Raw genomic sequence first — 23,935 nt, 5'->3', positions numbered from 1 at the left:
TATAATACCAAGTTAATTTTCACCTGGAGATGAAAGCAGACTTTGCTTTTTGTACTGATCTATGAATTGACACATGATTTCAGTTTTCTAAAGTCAGTTTCTTTGCTCAGGTTCATTGAAGCAGAGCCTGAGGCAAGGGTTCCAGTTTTAGTAATTTTATTTTGTGGATCGTTCTGAAAACTAAAAAAGTTGAAGTAGGTGGCTGGGTCAAGAGAAAGATACAAGCCAGGCTGTGGTCATATCTAGAATGAAGCATCCACCTGAACTCGTGGTAGGGCCATGTCAGCTGCACCCCAGAGTCTGGTCTGTAGTACAATAAGGGAGCAGACCTATGTAGTGATTGATTATACTGGCTATTGGTATCCTTCTGAGGAGCATTAGCATTTACCCTACAGAGTTTCATTTTATGGAATTTCCATAATAGGTTGTCCCAGTGGTTTGAGAAGGTTGTGAGATACATGAGCTTCATTATGGGGAATTCCTTCATTTCTAAGAACAAGGATATCTGACTCCAGTATCCCCAAACAATAGAGTTATCTGTCATTACAAGGACTCAGTAGAACGGAATGTACAGGACAAGGGGAGCAGCGATACATTCAGATCTCTTACATCTTTTTTGGTTCTAGGACTGGTTCTACTCAGGGTTATCAGGTTGTGATTCCACATGGAGATGTCATATCAAGATATGATGCCCACAGACAGAAAACTGTCCTCCCTTGAGTCTGATTATGTTGGAATGTTCCATGAAGTTAAGAAGATATCTTTGTAATGGGATTAATAGTGGCCTTTAAAATGCAATGTCCATGTCCTATTACTTCTAAGTTGTTAATAATAGATGTTAAAAAGATGAAAGTTACTTATTTGGAATTATAGTCTTTTCAGAGGATGTTTGTCCTGGATAATCTATAGAGGACCAAATTTTCCTTTCTCTCTCTGAAATCTTCCTGGGTTAGTACCAGGGCAGCTACAAGAGTAACCTGGGTACTTGTGTTGGAGATTACCTTGGCCATGCTGGCATTCAGCTAAGGACACACCAACAAATTGGAGCTTTCTTTTTCTTTTATCAAATCCATATGTGTATTTCACCTCTCATTCCACTCTTCCAATTTGGATAAAGAAGATATGTTACATATCAACTGGGAAGAATAATGGTTTGAGTTTTGTATTCTTAGAAATAGGGAGAAATGAATATTTCATTAAAATCATAGCCATGACACTACGACATTTAAACATACTGTTTGGTCTTCAACATGGATCCTATTTTGAGGTTGCACTTGCTACCATCTACCTGTGTGGTTTGAGAACTGAAAATCTGGATGCCTAATTCCACACTACTTAGAGGTCACATATTGGTGGTGGTATATGCTCAGCTTGAAATTCTGGCTATATGACTCAAATCCCTTAACTGCCAAAGCACATTACCAGTGCCATGTATCAATATACCCATGTACCCATGACTGCATTCATTTTATCTTTATGTGAAGTCATAGGTAAAAGGGGAGTTGATGTGCACACCTATTCCATAGATCTGTTGACAAAATTAAAGTAAGCAAATGTCTGAAAACTATGCATGCTAATAGAGCTACATAAATACTAGAAGAGGTGGTGGTGGTAGCAGTTTGCCATAATTATTCCATTTATTATTATGCATTCTGTAATGTTACTACTAATTAGAAAATTTACATTGGAAGATAAGGTGTGAAATCATGGATTGCTGACATTACATGGGGAATTAAAAGAACAGAATCTGGAAATTCAGTGATAATGAAGAGGTTTACTTGACTCGTGATCCTAAACTCCCTCGCAGTTGATCCTATAGGGCACTGATGATCCTCACCGTCTGTTGAGGAGGTGTCCTGGGTCTATTCCATCCTGCACTGATGTTATCATCCATTTCCCAAAGAGTCAATGCTCAGTAGTGGTGCTACAAGGGGAATCTGCAGAACAGCATCAGTATTTGGGAATTTGTTAGGGCATGTTTTCAGCTCATGTGAAACTTCTAAATCTGCTCCTCTGAGCATGGATGCCAGCAATCTGTGATTTATCAGGTCCTCTAGCTGATGCTGATACAAGGCACAACAGAGATCAACTGCCCTAAAATCCAGAATCACTATTTTTCGGTTTTGGTATTCCAGGTAGTTTGAAGACTTGAGATATTTCTCAAGTCAAAAGCCATGTATTATTTCCTACTTCATTGTGATGAGTTCGCAAGGTGTGGGAAAAGAGTAAATATTCTCTAAATAAAATTGGGATGATGGTAGACTGTAGAAGATAGGAGGAAACAAGAGAAGAGGTTTCTTTTGCCCTAAAATACTGTCAGTTTTGTAGGACCTAATGTACCCTGTTACCTGCCATATATCTGTTACTATACAACTCACTAAACAAATTTGTTTCTTCTTGAGATTGTTAAAGTTTAAAGTAAGTTAATACCCTCTGTGTTCACTGAACATGGTTTTACTTTCTGCCTCCATGAGTTTGACCAGCATAGATTTCACATATAAGTGAAACCATGCAATGGTTAACTTTTATTTCACTAAGTATGAGTCCTCCATATTCATCCATATTGTCACAAATATGGATTTCCATCTTTCTAAGGGCAGAAAAATATTTCATTGTATATGTGCCCTGAATCGTCTTTATCTGTTGATCCACTGACAGGCATTTAGGAGCTTCCATATTGTGGCTATTGTGTGAAATCACTCCTTTACGAATTGTGGTATTTCATGACAAGATCATCATTGATGAATTTAATTTATATAATGTTTCCAGGTTGACTTGCTCTCTAATTTTTCTCGAGGTTAATGTATTTGCTTGTCTTTGTTCTTCATGAGGACCAACACTTCCTGTTTTGCTCAGAGCTCATCAATCTTGCCTACTTTAGAAGAGAGCTACAAGAAATCTACCCTCTCTCCTGCATCATCTATTCCCCCTTTGACTAGTTCATTTCCAATAGTATCTATTATATATACATAAATTTCTCTTAAAAATTTGTGTCCGAGCTCTTCATCTTCTCTCTCTGCTAACTTCTCTTCCCAGTTTTTATTGAATAAATCTGACACATATCATTTTTTAAACATAAGGTATACAGTGTTGCTTTGATACATTTATACAGTGTAAAATGATTGCCATTTTGCGATCTCTGTGATGCCTTTGGTGTCCAGTTCTCTCACTTCCTGGCTGTAAGACACTGAGAAAGTGACATATTCTCTCTGTGCCTTAGTTTTCTACTTGTTAAATGATGATAATAACATCTTTCTAGTAAGTTTGTATAGAGATTCAATGAATTACTGTAATATCCAGACACATAGCAATCCATTAGCTACAAAGACTGCCTCATCCAGACAAGCTGGGTCCTATTTTTAACAGACTTGGAAAACGTTCTCCTTGTGTTACTGGCCTATGACTGCTATGTGGCTATCTCCTCCCACTGAGTAATAACAGTCGTAACAAACCCCAAGTCTTTATTCTTCTGATGCTACTCGTCCTACTGATCAGATTGTCAGTGCCATGCTCCAGTCTGATGGCGGTTTGGCTGCTCTTCTGCACAAAACTTGAACCTTCCCACTTCTTCTATGCTGAGGTCATCAAGCTGGGCTGTTCTGATACTCTTATTACTGGCACCCTGATATAATTTATGATTAGCCTTATCTGGGGTATTTTTCTCTCTGGAAACATTTTCTATTACACTTCTGTTGTCTTCTCTGTTTTGGAAATTCAGTCTTCAGGGGGAAGTACAAAGCTTTTTCTACATGTGGGTCCTACCTCTCAGTGTTTTCCTTGTCCTATGTGACAGCAGTTGGGGTACACTTAGCTCTTCAGTCTGTATTCCCCCAGGAAAATGACAGTGATCTCAATGATGTACTGAGTGGTTCCTCAAATGATGAGCCCCTTCTTCTACAGCCTGAGGAAAAGGGATGTGATGGGAGACTTGAGGAAACTCACTGGTAAAATACATCATCTCCTGTGATGGTGTCATCTGCCTAAGACTTGGGTGTCTAGAATTACTCAATGTGACATAAATCTGGGGAGAGGCAGAATGTCTGAATCTTACACCTGTAAGTTCCTCTTAAATGCGAGGAAAAGATAATGGCTAAGGACATTTGTACTTCACTTTGAATCATGAATATGCTTTAAGTCTCATTCTGTGAGGTTTACCAAACAATTTCATTCTCCAAACCCAATTTCTTTGTTTGGTTTCCTTGATGTAGGGGCCGGCCTACGGCCGAGGCTGAGTCCCACTATGGCTGAACACCGCCCTTCCACTCTAGTTGACCAATGCCCTAAGGTGGCGCACGCTTCCTGGGCGCCACCCTGCCTGGTTTGGTGGCATTAGCATAAGGAAGTTGCTCCTATAGGCTTGCATGATCTTGATCACCATAGGCCAGCTTCCTTTATATAAGGCATAAGCAGGAAAGAGAAGCACTCACTCACTCTCTCACTCTCTCTCTCTCTCTCTCTCTCACTCACTCACTCTCTTTCCCACTCTCTCAATCTCTGTCTCCCTCTCTCCCCTCATTCTTCTTCTCATTCGCTCCCCCCGGCTGTTGCTTCTTCTCACTCACCTTCTCCCGGCCTTCCGAGCAACAATAAAGAACTGAAGTGAACCAGGTCTGTGTACGTATCGCTGTCGTCACCGCAACAAGGGGCGAACGCGGTATCTGGTGCCGAAACCCGGGAGTTTTTCTCCAACCACCCAGAGGAGAAACTAGTGGACGCAGACGCCATAGAGCTTCTTACCCTGAAGCAGTACCTGTGGACCCCGTTCGGAAGGATTGCTCGGGAAGGCGCCTCAGATGAGAAGGGTGAGTGGACCAACGAGCAAAGCAAATGTAGGAGTAGGAAAGGAGATAGCAAGCGGCTGTGGTGGGGATTTCTGTTTTGTCTGTCCGTCATAGTGTTCTTTGTTGTACTGTTTTGATTGTCAAAAATGTTATGAAAAGTTAGGGCGCCAGTGAAAGTTCGCGGGATAGCGACGAAGCCAGGAAAGTTCGCGGGAAAGCGACGAAGCCAGGAAAGTTCGCGGGAAAGCGACGAAGCAAGGAAAGTTCGCGGTATAGCGACGAATGCAGGTTAGCGATAAGAGTTCCCTTTACCCATAAACTTAGAAGTAGCCTTTTATCCTTTAATCGCTAACATGGGATCTGAAGAGTCTCGAATTAGAGTAGAAGAGCCTTTGAGAGCACTCCTGAGGGCCAACGGAACCTCATTAAAAACAAAAACCGCAAGGGCTTTCCTCCACACGGTGGAGAAGCGTGCTCCGTGGTTCCTAGATGCAGGAAGAATCACTACCCCTGTGTGGGAAAAGTTAGGCGAGGATCTGCGCAGCGCAGATCGCAGGGAGCCGCTCCCGGCTGGGACGCTCCCCATATGGGGGCTGGTTAAGAGCTGCCTAAAGGAGAATAAACCTAGTTGTAGAGAAGCCATAAGGGAGGGAGAGGAGATTCTTGAGGAAGTGAAAGAGGAAAGAGCCTCTGCGAGAGCATCTGAAAGTGGATCTACACAGGGGGGGTCATCTGATGAGGAAGAGGACCAAGAATTATCAGGAGAAGAGTTAGAGGCTAGGGCTGCTCAGAGAGGACATCAGCCCACATTGTACCCCTCACTGAGCCGACTGAGAAAAAGCAGAGAGGAAGGAGAGACTAGCTCAGCCCCTCTCCCCAATAAGAGCAGTAAGGTAGAAGAGATTGTGCCAACCTACCCAAATTATCCATTTTGCTCTCCAACCTATAGAGCAGAGCCACCCCTTTACCAGAGTTACTCATATTGTGGTGGCCAGGGGTGCCAAGAACAATTGGGCAAGGATAGATGGAGGGAATGGCTAACCATGGAGGGGAATGCAGTCTTCCCAGTAATAGAAGATCCAAACACCCAGCAAAGATACCATCAAGCCCTAGATTTTAAGCTTGTTAAAAGCCTAAAGGAAGCTGCCATCACCTATGGAGTGCAAGCAGCGTTCACTGTGGCCATAGTGGAGTCATTAGCCACTCAGAATCTAACACCAGATGATTGGGCTAATGTAGCCAGAGCATGCCTTACTGGAGGTCAGTACCTGCTATTCAAAACTGCGTGGGCAGAGCTTTCTCAAGACACTGCCCGGCGCAACGCTGCTGCAGGGAACAATCAGTGGAACCTAGAGATGCTAATGGGCACAGGACCTTACCTAGGACAGCATAATCAGACAAATTACCCTCCTGCTGTGTATATGCAAATAGCTACAGCAGCTGTCAAGGCCTGGAAAACACTCCAGGGCATTGGTGATTTACAGGGTCAATTATCTAAAGTACTCCAAGGACCAAATGAGCCTTATGCAGACTTCTTGGCAAGGTTGATGCAAACTGCAGGCCGTATATTTGGAGATGTTGACACAGCAATGCCCCTAGTAAAACAGTTGGCCTATGAGCAAGCAAATAGATGGTGCAAGGAGGCTATCAGGCCTTGGAAAAATAAAGATTTAAATGTGTACCTCAAAGTTTGCAGGGACATCAATGACACTGTAGTGCAAGGACAGGTAATGGCTGCAGCCATAACTCAGGGACTGCAAAATGCGCGCAGCAGGGCTACCCCTTCCGGGGCATGCTTCCATTGCAAGCAGATGGGTCATTTAAAGCGAGATTGCCTGAAATTATGGTGATCAGAGGAGCCCGTGTGGGTTCCTCAGTGGCCCCTTACCAGAGAGAAAAAAGAAGCAGCCCACACATTAGTGCAAGAGCAAATTGCCGCAGGGCATCTTCAAAGTTCTACTTCCCCATAGAATACACCCATATTTGTCATAAGAAAGAAGTCAGGAAAATAGAGATTGCTGCATGATTTAAGAGCTGTAAATAATCAGATGATTCTCATGAGATCAGTGCAATTAGGTTTACCATTGCCTATGGCCCTGCCAAAAGGTTGGAAATCAATTGTAATAGATATCAAAGATTGTTTCTTTTCCATCCCTCTTCATTCTGAGGACTGTAAAAAGTTTGCCTTCACTGTACCAGCCATCAACCATGATTGCCCAGATGAGCGGTATGAGTGGAAAGTGTTGCCACAAGGCATGGCAAATAGCCCTACTATGTGCCAGTTGTATGTGCATGAGGCCCTGGCAGAAGTTAGAAAAAAGTTCCCTGATGTAATTATCTATCATTATATGGATGATAGTCTCTTATGTCATGAAAAGAATAGTAAAGTAGAAGAAGCCCTCTGCTTCTTGCAAGCACACTTTAAGATATGGGGTCTGGAACTAGCACCAGAGAAAATACAGGCAACTTGCACCAAACAGTATTTAGGAATTAAATTGGAAGATACTATTGCTAGGCCATTAAAAATAACCATAAGAACAGATCAATTAAAAACCCTTAATGATTTTCAAAAACTACTTGGAGATATAAATTGGGTAAGGCCATTCCTAAAGCTTACAGATGAAGAGCTCAGTCCATTATATGAGACACTGAAGGGCGATTCTGATTTATCATCTCCGTGCTCTCTCAGTAAGCAAGCCAAGGAAGCCTTGAGCCTAGTCCAATCCCGCTTGCAGTTTGCCCAGGTAGATAGAATAGACTATGGCAAATTGCTATTCCTTATAGTGATACCCAGTAATAATAGCCCAACAGGGGTACTTTGGCAGGAAGGGCCAATTCTCTGGGTATATCTGGCCCACTCTCCAGGAAAAACATTAAGATGGTATCCTCAGAGTATAGCTGATTTGATCATCAAGGGAATCAAGACAGCTATAAAAACATTTGTGATTCCCCCAAACATGATAATAACGCCTTATACTGCTGAGCAGATTGAATGTCTTACTGCATGCTGTGATGCATGGGCTGTTGCTTACACCATCACCAATGCTTCCTTTGACAACCACTACCCAAAACATCCTTGGCTACAGTTCTGCCTCTCTAATCCCGTCATCTTTCCTAAAAACACAAGATGTAATCCCATACCCAAAGCCAAGGTGGTGTTCACTGATGGGTCAAAGAATGGCATTGGGACTGTGGTCACTGGTGACCAATCTTGGACATTCAGTTTTCCAACCACTTCAGCCCAACAAACAGAGCTGTTGGCTGTAGCACAAGCCTTTACGCTTTTCTCACAGGAACCTTTTAACCTTTTAGCAGATAGTCAGTATGTAGTGACTGCTGTGTCCATCTTAGAGAATGTAAGTTATATTAGCCAGTCTTCCCCCGTTGCCAACATTTTTAGAAAGCTACAACAACTAATATGGACTCGATCAGAACCTTTCTTTATTGGACATGTAAGAGCCCACACTTCCCTCCCAGGACCCATTGCTGAGGGAAACAGACGTGCCGATGCCCTGACCCGTGAGTTTAACATCTTAGCTCTATTTGACCCTGTAGAACAAGCTGCTCAATTTCACAAACAATTCCATGTCAATGCACATACCCTTCGCCTAAAATATAATATTACTAGAGACCAAGCAAGAGCCATAGTAGTCAGTTGCAAATGGTGTGTCACACTCCTACCCTCCATCTCAGAAGGAGTTAATCCAAAGGGGCTACTCCCCAATCACATTTGGCAAATGGATGTTACCCATATTCCAGAATTCGGTAAGATGAAATATGTCCATGTGTCTGTAGACACCTGCTCAGGCATCATTTTTGCCTCTTGCCATACAGGAGAAAAATCTAGAGATGTCATATCTCACTGCCTCCAGGCATTTTCGGCCTGGGGAAAGCCCAAACATTTAAAAACTGACAATGGGCCAGCATATACATCCCAATCGCTCCTCAGCTTTTTAAAAACAATGGATATCACCCACACCACGGGCATTCCCTATAACCCTCAAGGGCAAGGCGTGGTAGAGCGCGCCAACCTGACCCTTAAAAATGTTCTCTATAAACAAAAAGGGGGAATAGGGGCAGACTTCAGATCCCCCAGAGACAAACTTAACATCATATTGTTCATTTTAAATTTTTTGACATTGGACAAAGATGGCCACAGTGCAGCAGAGCGGCATAATCGCCGTTCCAGGCCTAAAGACATGCCCGCAGTTATGTGGAAGGATGTATTGGAAGGATCATGGAAAGGCCCGGATCCAGTGTTAATCTGGAGCCGAGGCTCTGTTTGTGTTTTCCCACAGGACCGAAACAATCCCATCTGGGTGCCTGAACGCCTGACACGGAGAGTGGCAAGACCAGAACCGGAAGTGCGAGATGCCGATGCCACTGATGCTCATCCTGCTACTGATTCTTCAGCAGGCGATAGCGGAACACAGAGAACTATGGGTTCTGGTGAAGGCTTGGCCTATTCCACTCCCAGTGACTGAAACTGCACATACCTTTCCTGCCTTTTTCTCTACCTATAGTACACTTAATCTCCCATATCTGCCTTTTGACAGCTCTATGTGTTACTGGCATTCCTTTCATAACCTCTCTAAAGCTGCCAATCTGTCGAGGAAATTAGGCAAGATGTTATCCACCAATTGGTCCAGTGAGTTTGATGTGCTCACCACTCAGCTATGGCTAGAAATATTGAATGTTAGTCCCCAAAAGTTAGAGGCGCTGTCTGTAGCTCAGTTTGCTGAAGCCGTGCTAAATGCCACCAAAGCCTGGTCAGGCATGGGTGTTCTGTTCCATGCAATGGCAACATCGGCAAGTGCGGGCGATGGCTCTGGTGCAGGCCATGGCAGCTATAGAAGAAGGCATCTCCCCTAGGGTGTAGCACAATATGTTGGACCAGTAGTCAAAGACGGGTAAGATCAGGAGGTACGCATACCAACCTAAGACAGGGCGCAGACCTTAGCTGTCTGTTGCCTTATGACGGGTAAGGATGCTGCACCTCCCTGACAACCTAAGACAGGCATGGTCCCCGAGCCTCATTGTGCTAAAAAACAAAAAAGGGGGAGATGTAGGGGCCGGCCTACGGCCGAGGCTGAGTCCCACTATGGCTGAACACCGCCCTTCCACTCTAGTTGACCAATGCCCTAAGGTGGCGCACGCTTCCTGGGCGCCACCCTGCCTGGTTTGGTGGCATTAGCATAAGGAAGTTGCTCCTATAGGCTTGCATGATCTTGATCACCATAGGCCAGCTTCCTTTATATAAGGCATAAGCAGGAAAGAGAAGCACTCACTCACTCTCTCACTCTCTCTCTCTCTCTCTCTCTCACTCACTCACTCTCTTTCCCACTCTCTCAATCTCTGTCTCCCTCTCTCCCCTCATTCTTCTTCTCATTCGCTCCCCCCGGCTGTTGCTTCTTCTCACTCACCTTCTCCCGGCCTTCCGAGCAACAATAAAGAACTGAAGTGAACCAGGTCTGTGTACGTATCGCTGTCGTCACCGCAACAAGGGGCGAACGCGGTACTTATAAGCAGAGACTGAAACAGGAGGTTCTAGTTTTAGTGATTTTCTGTGTGCATGATTTCAGTAGAAGGAAAGTTGTAGGAAGTGAATAGAACAGCAGAAGTATTGAAACAAGCCAACGATCATACCTACGGGTTAGATTCCCCCAAGCCCATGATGCATTCTTGTCAATTACAACTTAGATTAGAAGTACAGTAGGGCAAGGCAGCTTTTAGTTTACTTCCCAATGCCGTAATTAGTGAGACCACTCATTTGTCAACCATTTCCTTCTGAGGCCACATTTGCATCTATCATAGTTTCATGATCTAAAAATTGTTATGAGCAGATTATCTCAGTCATATGAGATGATTGTTACACAGTTGATTCCTTCAGTGGAAAGCTTTCAGTTCTAATAAGAACAAGAAATTCCCGGTATAGCTGGATCAAACAATGAAGAGAGTGATTTTTCAGTATGTACTTCAGAGGTGGGGAAGGTCCAGGAAGAGTGGGGAATTCATTCTGTTCTTCACAAAGTCTTCGAGGACTAGCTTTCATCAGGGTCAGCAGTTGGTGGCAGCCAATACTCAATACTCAGACATGATTCTCAGAGATGGAAACCTGTTCCTCTCTGTGTCAGTTGTAAATAGATCTTTGCACGGAGTCAACCAGATGACAGTTTTGTAATGGGTTTAATGTTGGCCCTCAAAACTATATGTCTACTCTCTATTTCTCTTAGAAAGTTTGTCACCATGAACTTATGATAAAAAGGTAAATTTAATGATTTGGAAAAAAGACGTTTTCATAGGAGGAGTTTATTCTGTACCATCTGAGTGTCCCTAAATGTTAACCACATGTATGCTTTTAAGTTTGACAGATGTGGAGAAGATACAGGGATCTGAAGGCAACATTGAAGAAATTCATGGGTCGGATATATTCCTACCAAAGAAGCACTGTATCCATGGAGACAGAGATTTGATTGGTTCAGCCAATATTTGATCATTCCTGTCATACAAGACTGTCATTACCTTCAGACTCTGATGAATCTCTTCTTGACCCGAGATAATAGCTTTTTATGAATTATTGAATACATTTACTTCTTGTTCACCTTGTTTAAGTTTAAAGTGAAGGAATAAATTCTTGTCTTGGTTTTCATTCTGATCATTGTGTATTGGAGATCCAATCATGTTGGGTAGAGCAGTTATCCAATTTCAAGGCCCCCACTCTTTTTAATGTCCTTTATTCTATTTTATTTTTAAAAATTTTTTTAAAAACTTTAACACCTACTACAATTCCAATTGTAAGGATTACATGCACGAAAAAAGAAACACATTTGGTATAAAAATGTATCACTTTAACACCCTTTTCCCTTCAGACCCTCCTCCGCCCACCCTCATGGGCTGCACTCTATCTGGACACTGAAACATATAAAGGCTTGTGCACAGATTCGTTTTTACTGACAGGAGTTTCTGTTTACATACCTGGGTACTCTAGAATCATGAACACTTTTCTGCATGAACTATTTCCTTCAGCCTGCTCAATTTTGTTTCACAAAGAAACGAAGCTTTTTAGAAAGGCCTTTAAAAAACCATTATCTTAAATTCATTTTAGAAGCACTGACTATTTTGTTTTTTGTTTTTGCAGCCATTTATGTACAGTGTGATGTTAACAGCTCTGGAGTACAGCACATGTAGCAGAACATGCCTGTGGATCATAAAATACTTCTCCTAAAATCATCCTTGGAATTCTCTGAAGTCTAATTCACAGAATGCCCATGACTTGAGAAAATGGTTGAGAAGTACAAACGTCTGAATGTGTTGGCCACTGAAATGATCGAAGGCTTACTTGAATAATATTCATAGCACACTAGGAGTGCATAAATACCTTACTTACATTATTAAAATACAACCCACAAAATTCAAGTTCAAGATCTTATTGGATTGTCTTTGTAAATCCTTTAAGTGGTTGCCTGGGAATGCACTGTTCTTCTTTTTGAAAGTCCTATATAATATGTTGAGGTTGAAGTTTTCTCTTTCCCAAATGAAATGACCACCTTTATTTGTGAAAAACTGCCTCTTGTTGTCATTGCAGCACTGCACTGTGGACTTAAATGCGTCACCACTGGCTTTTAAACTTGATGTTCTCCATCCCTTTTTCCTCAGAGCTGTAGCTTGAACGGCTTGAGCAGCAGTCACGGCAATTGCCCCTGCACCAATATTACAGGACGTCACAAGCTGGGAGGAATTCATGTTATAAGCATTGTTAGAAGAGGCTGTAGAATTATTATTTTGACACCCTACCATACTTTTCTTAGAGGTATCTGATGGAAGGGGGACATAAGACTTCAGATTTAAAAATTTTTACAGGAATACAAGCTGTTGTCATATCGTGAGAGGTCGGATTATATTTCCTTTTTCCCACTGGCCTATGTGAATGAGTGTGGTGACTGCTCACAGGCTGTGAAGGATTATCCAATTCTAAAGATCACCTCTCTAACATTTCTGTAATCCCAGCATTATCAGCTTCCAGCTCCATTTTAAACTTAGCCAGTTCCTGATCCAACTTTCTCAAGTGTCACTCTACCAAGTCATATATCTGGTTTGCTAAGTGTACCTTCTCATCTGCATCTTCCAAAGCTTTATAGTAATCTTTTTTGACAGATGCCCTTTGCTCTTCTCTCCACTCCAGTTTATTTTTCTTTGCATTCATAAAGAACTCACTGACTCTTTGTTTTAGTTGATCCATTGCATTCTGCACCTGCAGGTTCGTCTCGCACATCTTGGTGAGATGGTCATGCAGGTCCATTGGAAGCTGCTCAGTCATTTCCAGATAGTCCTCTGGGTAAAACATCCTGGCCCTTAGGGCTGGGTAAATGAAGGGGTCCAGGGGTTTATTTGTGTCACTCGCTGTTACTGGAATTTCGTCCATTCCAATATGGCACCTCTGCTAGCAGCACCCACTAGGCCTCGGTGGAAAAAAAAACAAAAAACAAAAGGCAAACAAACAAAAACCACCACTTTGGCACCTGACAGTGCTTGTCACTGTATGTCCTTAATTTTTATTTAATGTATTGTGGCATTACAAAAGAGCTTTTGAAAAAATTTAAAATACACTGTTATTTTTCCTGCTTTATTGAATTATAATTGACAAATAATACTACATACTTAAGGTATAAATTTTGATGCTTTAATGTATGCATCCACTGTGAACTGATTATGATAATCAAATTATTGAACACATCAGGCACTTCTCAAAGCTACCATTTCTTTTGTTTTAAACCCTTAGGATATACTCTCTTCACCAATTTCAAGTACACAGTAGAGGGTTATCATGTGTCGTCACCATGCTGTAGGTCAGATCCTGGAACTTCTTCATGTTACAATCAAAAGATGTACCCTTTGACATCCATCTCCCATTACCCAAAAGCCCCTGCAACCTGGAAACTATCATGCTACTCTGTGTCTGGGTCACATGCCAGAAATATGGGAAGCTGTAATTAATCTCGGTTCTGTGGGCAAATGACTCTGTTTTGCCTTGTTTCTTTTATAATGGTCAATTTCTTTAGACCAGTGTCAAGTAGCTTTTCCCCTCTGTTGTCTTGTGGGCATTGTATGCTTGCAGGTCTTATGTTTAAGTCATTATTCCAAAATCAGTTCATTTTTGTGAGTGGTGTGAGACTTGGCTCTGATTTCATTCTCCTGCATGTGGTTCTGTGGTTTTCCCAGCACCATTTAATGGAAAGACTAAGAATCCTTGGCTCCCTTGTCAAATATATGTCAACTATGCATGTGAGGGTTTATTTCCTGGATCTCACTTCTGTTCCATTGGCCTGGGTATGTGATTTTTATGATAGTACCACAGAGCTTTGATTATACCTTCTTGTTTAGTGTCAATTCAGGACATCTGGTGCCTCCATCAGAAATGCTAAGAAATGATTGAAGGCTTCATAGGAGCACGATTAGTTCCAGGAGACAGGCTGATTTGCACCTAAACCTGTGCAGCAGTTGTGAATATAAGGGGAAAGAGTGGGAGGGAGTCTTGTGTGTTTATATCCCCGCTCTGTACTAAGCCTGGGGAATAGCCGTGGAAACTAATCACCCATAAAAACTTCTCTTTCACGATGGCCCCAGAAGACATGGTGGCGGGTCGGAGAGGGAGCCGCCAAGTGCCATTCCTGGGCGCCTCCCAGCCTCTCCCCCAGCCGGTGGCATAAAGCACGGGGGGTGTGGAGAAGCTCCCCTGCAAGGGGAGAGGAGGCCAGGCACACGCGGACTGACCGAATGAACAGAGAAGGCTCTTGGGAGTAACAGAAGATAAAAAGCTCGTACAACTAGAAGTCACAGAAAACCTCAAAAAAGAAACAGAAGTTTGTGACAAAAGGTCTTTGGAGCAGTTATTTTTCTGAGGGAAGGAGAGAGAAGAAGCATAATCCTGTTCAGGAGAGTCCATTCATCTTGACCCATGCAGTCGTCGTGACTGAAAAAAGCTAACAAAACTTTTTACCAAATGAACAGGCTGCTTGCTGGGGGCCATTCCAGGAATGAAATTTCTAGAAAGTCAGGAAGAAATGCAGCCATCTAGCGGCATCTGTGCTACAGCTGAGAGATAACTGAAAATGGAACCTAGAGAAGACACAGACTTTAGAGTTGTCAAGGATGTAGTTGAGTTTCATCAGGAAGAACTGAGGAAATGAAGAGTTCCCTGAATCAGAACACTAAGGGAAAGGAATGTTGAAAGTATAAGCAGAGGAAAAGCCTAGATAAAGACTGAAAAGCAATGGCTGGAAAGGTAGGAGAAACTGGAGATACTCACAGGAGAACACTTTAAAGAACCGCAGTCAGCAACACCAAATGCCACCGACAGTGCCAGGCAGCAGGAGTGCAGAGCGGGCCTCAGAGCCGATGCCCAGGGCACCGCTGTTCCCCGGAAGAAGGACGGTGAGGCCGTGAGTGCTGATGCACATGCCCGGCTACCACGGCCTGAAAGAAAGGGAGAGGAGGAGGCGGAGCCAGACAATGGTGAAAGAAGATAAATGTGACTGCAGCTTTAAAAAAATCAATATTGAGCATAGAGAATGTGCAATAAACCAACTAAGAGATTCTCGCGTTACCAAAGAGGAATGATGAGATTCCAGAAGATGGTGGAAATGAAATGCATTCTGTCAAGAATACCTGATTTCCTTCCCCAACCCATCCTCAGTATTGCTCTCAGAATTTCCTTTCCGAAACAAACATCAGATTGTGTGATTTCCCCACCTGAAGACCTCTAGTTACCATTCAATAAATAAAGTTCGAATTCCTGAAGACAGCTTAAAGGGGCGTTTACCATCTGATCCCAACTATGCTCCAGTCTCCTGAAACATCCTCCCTACAAGGCACATGACAGGTAACCTAGAAGTAGTTGATCCCTTAAAGTCTATGAAAAAATGCAATAGGGTCTTTGTGTTGTGAATATCTTGGAATGCTCTGTTTACCCTGACAAATCTGCACCAGCTAAATTAAAGCATTATGTGCCCAGTTTCTGGAGAGAATTACATGAACTTAGCAGCTTTTACATTAATCAAGAGCTCTGATTGGTTGTTGATAACATCACGTGTCAGGTGGTCACAGCATCAGAATTAACCACATCTGGTATATAATCAACCTAGGCTACAAACAGGGAGTAACAGGTGAAATCAAGGGCTCGATAAAAATGAAACAACACTTAATGGATTCACTGCGGTGGCAGCACAGCTGCAGCTAAGGCCCACACCTGGGCCCTGGAACCACTAGCAAACCCAGGCGAGGCCTCTAAGCCCTTTCACGTGATCTCTGGAGCCGTGCCTCTCAGAGCTGGCATGTGAAATTAAAACTGCCATATTTATACTTAGTTTGTCTGCTTATCAGCATCATCACAGTAACAGAAATTTATATCATTTCTATTATTTTTATGAATACCCAATTATTATGAATGGCTTATTAAAATCTGGATTGATGCTGGAAAAAAAACAGAGAAATACTAAGATGTGCATTTAGCTTTTTTGCCCCCAGAACTAATGTCCTGGGAGATATATAATAAAATTGCTTCATGGAGAAAATACTCAACTGCTGTCATACCTCACTATTGTACATCTCATTCCTGGAACAAGCCTTTCATGCTCATGACTGTATTTTCTTGTTCAAGTTTTCCCTCTACCAGAAATGTGCCTTCACTGTCAATCTTGGTGAATGTTCTAGATCCAGATGGAAGAGCACATTCTTCTCAATCCCCCAAGAAGAAATAATTGTGTCCTTTCAGTGCTGCAATATAATCTTCACATATTTTATTATATACCATAAATAAAAGAACTTCCTCTTTATTAAATCCTCACCCCCTCTAGTGCAGTTACTATACATCAATGTAGTAGGATGTTACAGGATCACTGACTACATTCTCCATGCTGTACGGTCCCTGTGACGAACTTATATTGTGACTGCAAATAATTCTGCCCCTTTCTCCCCTTCACTCTTCCCCCACTCATCCCAACCCCTACCTCTTGGTAACCACTCATCACTTCTCAGTGTCTGAGTCTACTGCTATTTTGTTCCTTCTGTATGGCTTTGCTTATATACTACACAACTAAGTGAAATCATACAGTATTCGTCTTTCTCCACCTGGCTTATTTCACTGAGAATAATACCATCTAGCTCCATCCATGTTGTTGCAAATGGTAGGCTTTGTTTTCTTCTTATAGCTGAATAATATTCCACTTTGTATACGTACCAAATCTGCCTTATCCATTCATCTTAGGATGGGCACTTAGGATAATTCCATATCTTGGCTATTGTAAATAGTGTGGCAATAAACATAGAGGCCTCTACCCCTCTTCTTTTAAAATAAATATTTATTTAAGTCATACAATTGTATGATTTGATATACACAGTAAATGAAATTATTGCTGTAGCCACGTGTGGATAAAATTAGAGTTCAAGCAGCCAGGATTCTCATCTGGCCATGGTTGACTAGCTCAGTGTACACCTGTGGGCAATTTGACTCTATATAAAGAGCTGTGCTCAGTGCTCTGGGTACAACACAGTGACATGGCTGCAAGGCGGCAGGAGAGCAGAGAAGATTCTGGAGTGGTGGCAGCGAGGAGGACAGAGGGTGTGAGGGACTGCTGTGCAGACAGAGTGGTCCAGAGGCAGAGACCAGCTTGCTGTGTGCAGACTCGCTCTGAGTGAATGGGATTCTAGTGACTGAGCTGCTACCTGGGAATAAAGTTGGGAATAACCCTTTCACCCCAAGAACGTTTTACTGTCATTTTCTTTGGTCAAATTGAATCCATAGCAAACTTTCCAAGGGCTCAAATCCATTGGCAAGACACCAAGCTAATGAACACATCCCTCTCCCTCTCACAGTTACAATTTCTTTAGTGCTAAGAGATCTGAGATCTAAGATGAAGCCTGTCCTCTAGCTTCAAGGACACACTTGTTTGATTCTGACCCTTACCTTATACTTTTTTTAGTCACTAAAATTCTCCTGAGAATATCCCCACTAAAATAACTTGAAACAATCCATTACTGCAGGTCTGCATTGATGGAACCTGCCCAATAAATCAAGCTCAGAGAATTCACATGAATTTCCCCAAACCCCAAAGTTAGAGAAAACCACTCTCAGTTTTCAAACCTATGTTGAATTATCCTGAGTCATGACTCTTAATCATTGTAGCTTAACTCCTTAAAGAAAGAGTCAGCCATTTAGACTCACCCATTATCACAGAATTCCTATACTTTAACTCATTTGAGAAGCACAAGCCCAAAAGAGATTAAATGAAAACCAAAAGGAGACGTTCCTCACAGGAGTTTCCTCAAGGCCCCCTTCATGTCCCTGTTCCTCAGGCTATAGATGAAGGGGTTCAGCATCAGTGGGACCACAGTGTACATCACGGAGGCTATTGCCAAGTCTGTGGAAGAGTGAGTCAATGCAGAGCTAATGTACACTCCGAATGCTGTCCCGTAGAACAAGGCAACAACTGAGAGGTGACACCCACAGGTGGAAAAGGCTTTATATTTTCCCCCAGCTGATGGTATTCTCAGAACAGAGGGCACAATCTAAATGTAAGAGAAGATAATCCCAAGGAGGGGAACACCCCCTATTAGGCTGGTGACTATATACATCAAGATGGTATTGATGAGAGTATCAGAGCAGGCCAGCTTAATGACCCGCGCAAGATCACAGAAAAACTGGGGGATTTCCAGGTCCCTGCAGAATGACAGCCTCAGCACCATCAGACTATGCAGGAGGGCATCCCCTACACTGATGGTCAGGGAGAGTAAGACCAGCCGGCTACAGAAGCAGGGCCTCATGATGACAGCATATCTCAGAGGATGGCAGATGGCCACACAGTGGTCATAGGCCATTGCTGCAAGGAGAAAGTTTTCCACGCCTGCAAAAAACAAGCCGAAACCAACCTGGGTGAGGCAGCCGCTGTAGCTGATGGATTTGCTCTGTGTCTGGATGTTCAGCAGCATGTTGGGGACGGTGGTGGAGCTGAAACCAATGTCAGCCAAGGACAGGCTGGAAAGGAAGAAGTACATGGGGGTGTGCAGGTGGGGGTCAGAGCTGATGGCCAGGATGATGAGCAGGTTCCCCAGGATGGTGACCAGGTACACGGACAGGAAAAGTCCAAAGAGGACAGGCTGCCGTTCTGGGTCTTCTGAGAGGCCCAGGAGGAGGAATTCTGCTCCACCAGTCTTGTTTTCTGAGTCCATGTGGATGAGTCTAATGGGAAAAGTACAGGTGATAGGGCATGTAGCAGATGTACAAGGATCCCTTATTTTAGAACATTCTGGCATCTGTATTGTGAGATGAAGAAAATATTACTAATCGTTTCATTTGCTTTATGCCTTTTTCTCAGTCTCTGTCCCTTCTCAACCTCTTTTGTCCCTATCGCCCTCTAACCTATATTACTCAATTAACCAAACATACTTCACTCTTTTCCCACATTGAGAGAATTAATAGGATAAGATAGGAAACAACAAATAGGATAAGATAGGAACCTTGAGAAATCACCAAAGGTTCTAGTTAGTAAGCCAGAAACTGAAAACCAAGCAATATTAAACTGTGTGTTAGAGCAGCGTTTTTCAAGCTGTGCTTTGCTTATGAATCCAATGGAGGCCTTGTTAAAACCCATATTTCTGAATCCACATTCAGAATATGAGATTGAGGAGATAGGGCAAGGAGCTGGAAATTTGCCTTTCTAGCAAAATCCCAGATGTTTCTGCCAGTCATCTGGGTTTTACTGTGAGGACCACAAACCTAGAACATAGATGGTCATTGACAGGTTGGAGCAGAAGCAGTATAGTTAAGAAGGAAAATGGTGACTTGATTCACCTATGCTCTCTAGAGTGATTTGGGTGGGCATTCAAGTCCATGACTCAGTAAAGTCTCTTCATTTTAAATGGGTCATTAAAATATGTCCACTTAATTCCTCCTGTCCATTTCACTATCGTGTCACAGGATTCTTATCATAAAACCCTTGTTAATGTGATGACTGCCCTTGTACTGTTCACCATGAAAGATCTTATTCACTATGTAAGAATTTGTTCACCACGTAAGAACTTGTTCCTTGTGCTTCAGAAGATCGGAGACTGATGAGAGTTAGGCTTGGGGTGGATTAATGATTGTGCATTGAGTCCCCTGTACAGAATTTTATTGTTGTTAACTGTTACCAACCATTTGATCAATAAATATGAGAAATGCCCTCTCAAAAAAAACAAAAACAAAACCAAAAACCTTGCTAAATTGTTTTAATTAATAACTTGTGTTATCAGATGTCATAAAAATAAATATAATAAGTATTACAAACTGCTCTTACTATTGCTAATGCAGTATGTCTTGCCAGGCATGGTCAGCTCTTTTCTCCTACTAATTTATTGTCTCTACTGACCCACGAGCAGGTGTATGTACATCTTCCTGATGACCCATGGCCTCATATAAAGACAAAGGTGAAGCAGATACAAAAAGTTGATGTTCCATCAAGAAGTGGTTGGTGGATTTGAACTTAGGCTTCCAAATTCTGGAGCTGAACTCATGATACCATGTCCTGTAAACTCTGCATTGTGCAGATTTGGGTATCCTGAAGGCTGATCAGATTTCATCACTTGCCTTTTGAAATTTTCTACCTGAATGAAGGTGCGAGTTCTTTCCCTGAATTTGAGGTTCTTCTAATCTCTGACCATGCAGGTAGTATGTGGCAGGTGACAGCATGCAAACACCATCCACACTTTGGACCTGAGATCAATTTTAGGTATGTATGGTACTGGAAACTTGAAGCTGTTATGTTGCTATGTCAGTGAGATTCACTTTTCTCCAAGTATTAGAATATTAGAACATTCTCATAAGGTGACAAATAGCACACCTTTATTTCCCCCAAACTGAAGAACTGAAGTAAAGAGGAAATGCATTGTCTCTGGAAAAGAATGACAAAAAAAAATTTTAAGCAAACAATTTGTTCAAAGGAGAATCCTAAGATAAGACAAATGAAACCTACTGACACAAGTGCGCTGGCTGTTTGAAAGGAGTGTTGCTGTAATAGTAAGAAAAGGAATTAGCTTTAGGAGGGAAAAAGGAAATTGAAAAACTGTATCTGGATATTTCAAGTGCCCTGATTGTGGGACTTAAAAATTTAATCAATACAAATGCGTGCTTGAGCCTGGTGAGTGTGAAGTACTTGTTATTTAAGATGATCATGGTAACTGAACAAGAAAATGAGACTCCTTACTTTTAGTAGTTAGTTACTTCATCAGAAACACACACACACACACACACACACACACACACACACACACACACACACATCCAGGGTATACAATTAATGTCCTGGCACATTTTTCTCTGTTTCATTAGTTTTAACTACCCTCAAGTGTCCTATTACATCACATATACTCTCTCTTCTAAAACTGAGAGGCATTTTCATTATTGCCTTTTACACACACTTGTGAGCACACACATAATGTAAAAAACAATTGTAAATAACACACAGAGAACAATTAAATTAAAGACTGCGGTAGCCTCTGAAAACAGAGAGGACCATAAAATGTATGCTATATATATTAATGTTGTTTTATTACATTAAGAAATAACTCTAATGGCAAAATGTCAAGTCTTATTAATTCAGGAAGCAGGATCCAGGCTTTGTTCTCTTTTTTTTATACTGTTTTGCCTTTTCAAATATTTCACAGAGTCTTAAAGAGAAAGAATTGTACTAGGGTATAGTTTGGGGTCTGCCCCATTCTCTACCTCCTCCCTCCCAGAGTAAGCATAACTGGGACGCCATGTCAAAACCAAAGATCTCTTCTAGCAGGGGGTATCCTCTGCCCCTTGCCAATGAAATTAAAGAAAATGTTAGAGAATTCTAGCACATTCTTCAAAATTGAGCAAGAATAGATTGCTCTTAAGGATGGAAACAATCCCAGGGCTTTAGGATCACAATTGGTGATTTTTGAATGAGAGTTGCTTGGGGATTGTTGCAAAGGGACAAGCCAGTAAGTTGAGATGGTGGTGGACCATTGGGTACGCACCTTGCAGGTGACCTATTCTGCTCATCACCTGTATGTATTCGTCTCACAGTTCCCGCCAAAGGCACTGGTGAACAAAGACATGTCCCTGTTGCAAAGCATGAAGTAGGGGGATTTAAGATTACCTTGGTGCCAACAAGGAAAAGCATTTAGTTCTTTCCTGGATGTGAAGGAGAAAAATGGAAAGCTCTGTAATGAGGGAGTGCACTGCAAGATAGTGAAGCACTTGGGTTTTTCTGCAGAAGCGTTGGTCGCTGGGACCAGGCTCAGGTGTGCTGCATATGACCTGACCACAGATGTTGAGTGGGTGGGTGGTCACGGGAAGAATGTTTGCAGTTTCTGTGTCCCTTGGGACTTCAATATCCAAAGCGCTTAATTAGTCAAACCTTCTCTCCTGTGATCAAAGGGCAGCACAAATCCGTTAGGAGCAAAGCTCAGAGATGAAGAACTTCGCTTTGTGTGATTCTCTTATTCTGAGATGGCAAATGAATGCTGTCTCATTCATCCACATTGCTTGGATCACGTGCTTTTGTAGTCACCTGCTCAACCAGACACATCTTTCTTTGGTTATTGGATTCTAGCCTTTTTTTCTATAGTACATTTAAGCGCAAAAATCCTGCTCAAATAATAACATCATGAAAACTGGTACTATATTTAAGCTCAAAAATAGTTTCCTTAAATGGGTAGATATGTATTACCAGGATAAATATATGTGATAATATAGGAAATGTACCTTAAAAATTCAAATTCTTAGGGCTAATTTTATGCATGGCTCATTGACTATTGATTCTGCCTGTCCACATTACATTTAGCAGTTGTTGCTATATTCTATGCACTCGGTTGTAATGCATTGGTTCTCTTTACAGAATTTCACTACCTCTTTTCCCATGTCAATGTTAATGGCTTCCAAATTTTTTCACATGATGGACCATGGGTTGGAGTTATTGTTATTGGTTGTCAATATTGTTGCAGTAAATTACAAATTATTAGAGGATACATCAGCCTGTGAGACAGTGTGACTTTGAGAACATAACTGTAAGATTTGGGGTGTGTTGTTATAACAGTTCCCTGTAGCTGACTTTTGTAATACAATGATTAAGACAGGGAGAGGTATGACAGACTTATTGATTGGAAGGGAGAGCCCAGAGAAAATCCAAGACATGAATGAATAGGTTATCTTTTGCTAAAGAGGGATTAGAGTAAATGGATGAACTAATAAAAAGGTACAGGAACATCAAATAAGTTTAGAATCTTATCTGACATCAAAGTCAAAATGAAAGTCCAAGTGGATTCATGCCTCAAATATATAAGTCCAAATGAGAAATCTTTTATTTTGAGCTAAGTATATGTATAGGAACAAGACCTACCAAGAATAAACCATCAAAGAAAATATTAAGAAAGTGAACTCTATTACAACTAAATATTTAGATTCACCCAAAACACATTACAAATTATTTACAATACAAAACACAATATATTGAAGACATTTTCAATGCATATAACTAACAAAAATATACTATCTCAATTAAATAAAGAGCTGTTACAAATTAATAAGAAAAAATAGGTAGGATAATAGAAATACTATAAACAGATATTTCAAAGAAGAAAATAAAAGGCCCATGGTATTTGATAACGTTTTATCTCATAATAAGAGAAATCTAAGTTCTTTAGAAAATAATTATAACCACTAGGTAGTTAGTGAAAATGAAAACATGTTAGAGATGGAGTAGATCTCAAGATAAGTCTTGGAATGAAACCTAGTTCAAACTCCTAGGGAAACTAGAACTATGCAAAGGAGAAGTACTCCTATGTACTAAGTACCTACACTCTTAATATAAATTTTTCTCTAATTTCTACCAAGATACCTGTATGAGTTTACCCAAACATAAAACTTCACAATAGCAGAACACAACCAAGCATTCTATCCACTTCAGAAAGGATAACTATTTTGTGACAGAAGCCAAAACTGTGTAAAATTTTTTGGCATAGATAGTGTACAAATTAGTGCTACCTTGAACAATAGGTTTAAAATACAGTGGCAAAATGGTGCAAAATCAAACAAGACACTGATTTCAAACCTTTCAATTAAACTTCTAATAAACTCAAAAATAAGAAAGTTTATT

The 23,935-nt window shown here is 41.6% G+C and overlaps 2 pseudogenes; both read right to left on the bottom strand.

Moving 5' to 3' along the window:
- Window positions 1–12,164: 12,164 nt before the first annotated feature.
- Window positions 12,165–13,125, bottom strand: LOC118920874 (inhibitor of growth protein 3-like; annotated as a pseudogene).
- A 4,961-nt stretch (window positions 13,126–18,086) lies between these two features.
- Window positions 18,087–19,004, bottom strand: LOC118920868 (olfactory receptor 7G2-like; annotated as a pseudogene).
- Between the last annotated feature and the right edge of the window lie 4,931 nt (window positions 19,005–23,935).

This window comes from Manis pentadactyla, chromosome 12, assembly GCF_030020395.1.
Source record: "Manis pentadactyla isolate mManPen7 chromosome 12, mManPen7.hap1, whole genome shotgun sequence".
Classification (NCBI taxonomy): Eukaryota; Metazoa; Chordata; class Mammalia; order Pholidota; family Manidae; genus Manis; species Manis pentadactyla.
The sequence above is the reverse complement of the archived record's forward strand: the minus strand, read 5'-3'. Positions and strand labels throughout refer to the sequence as shown.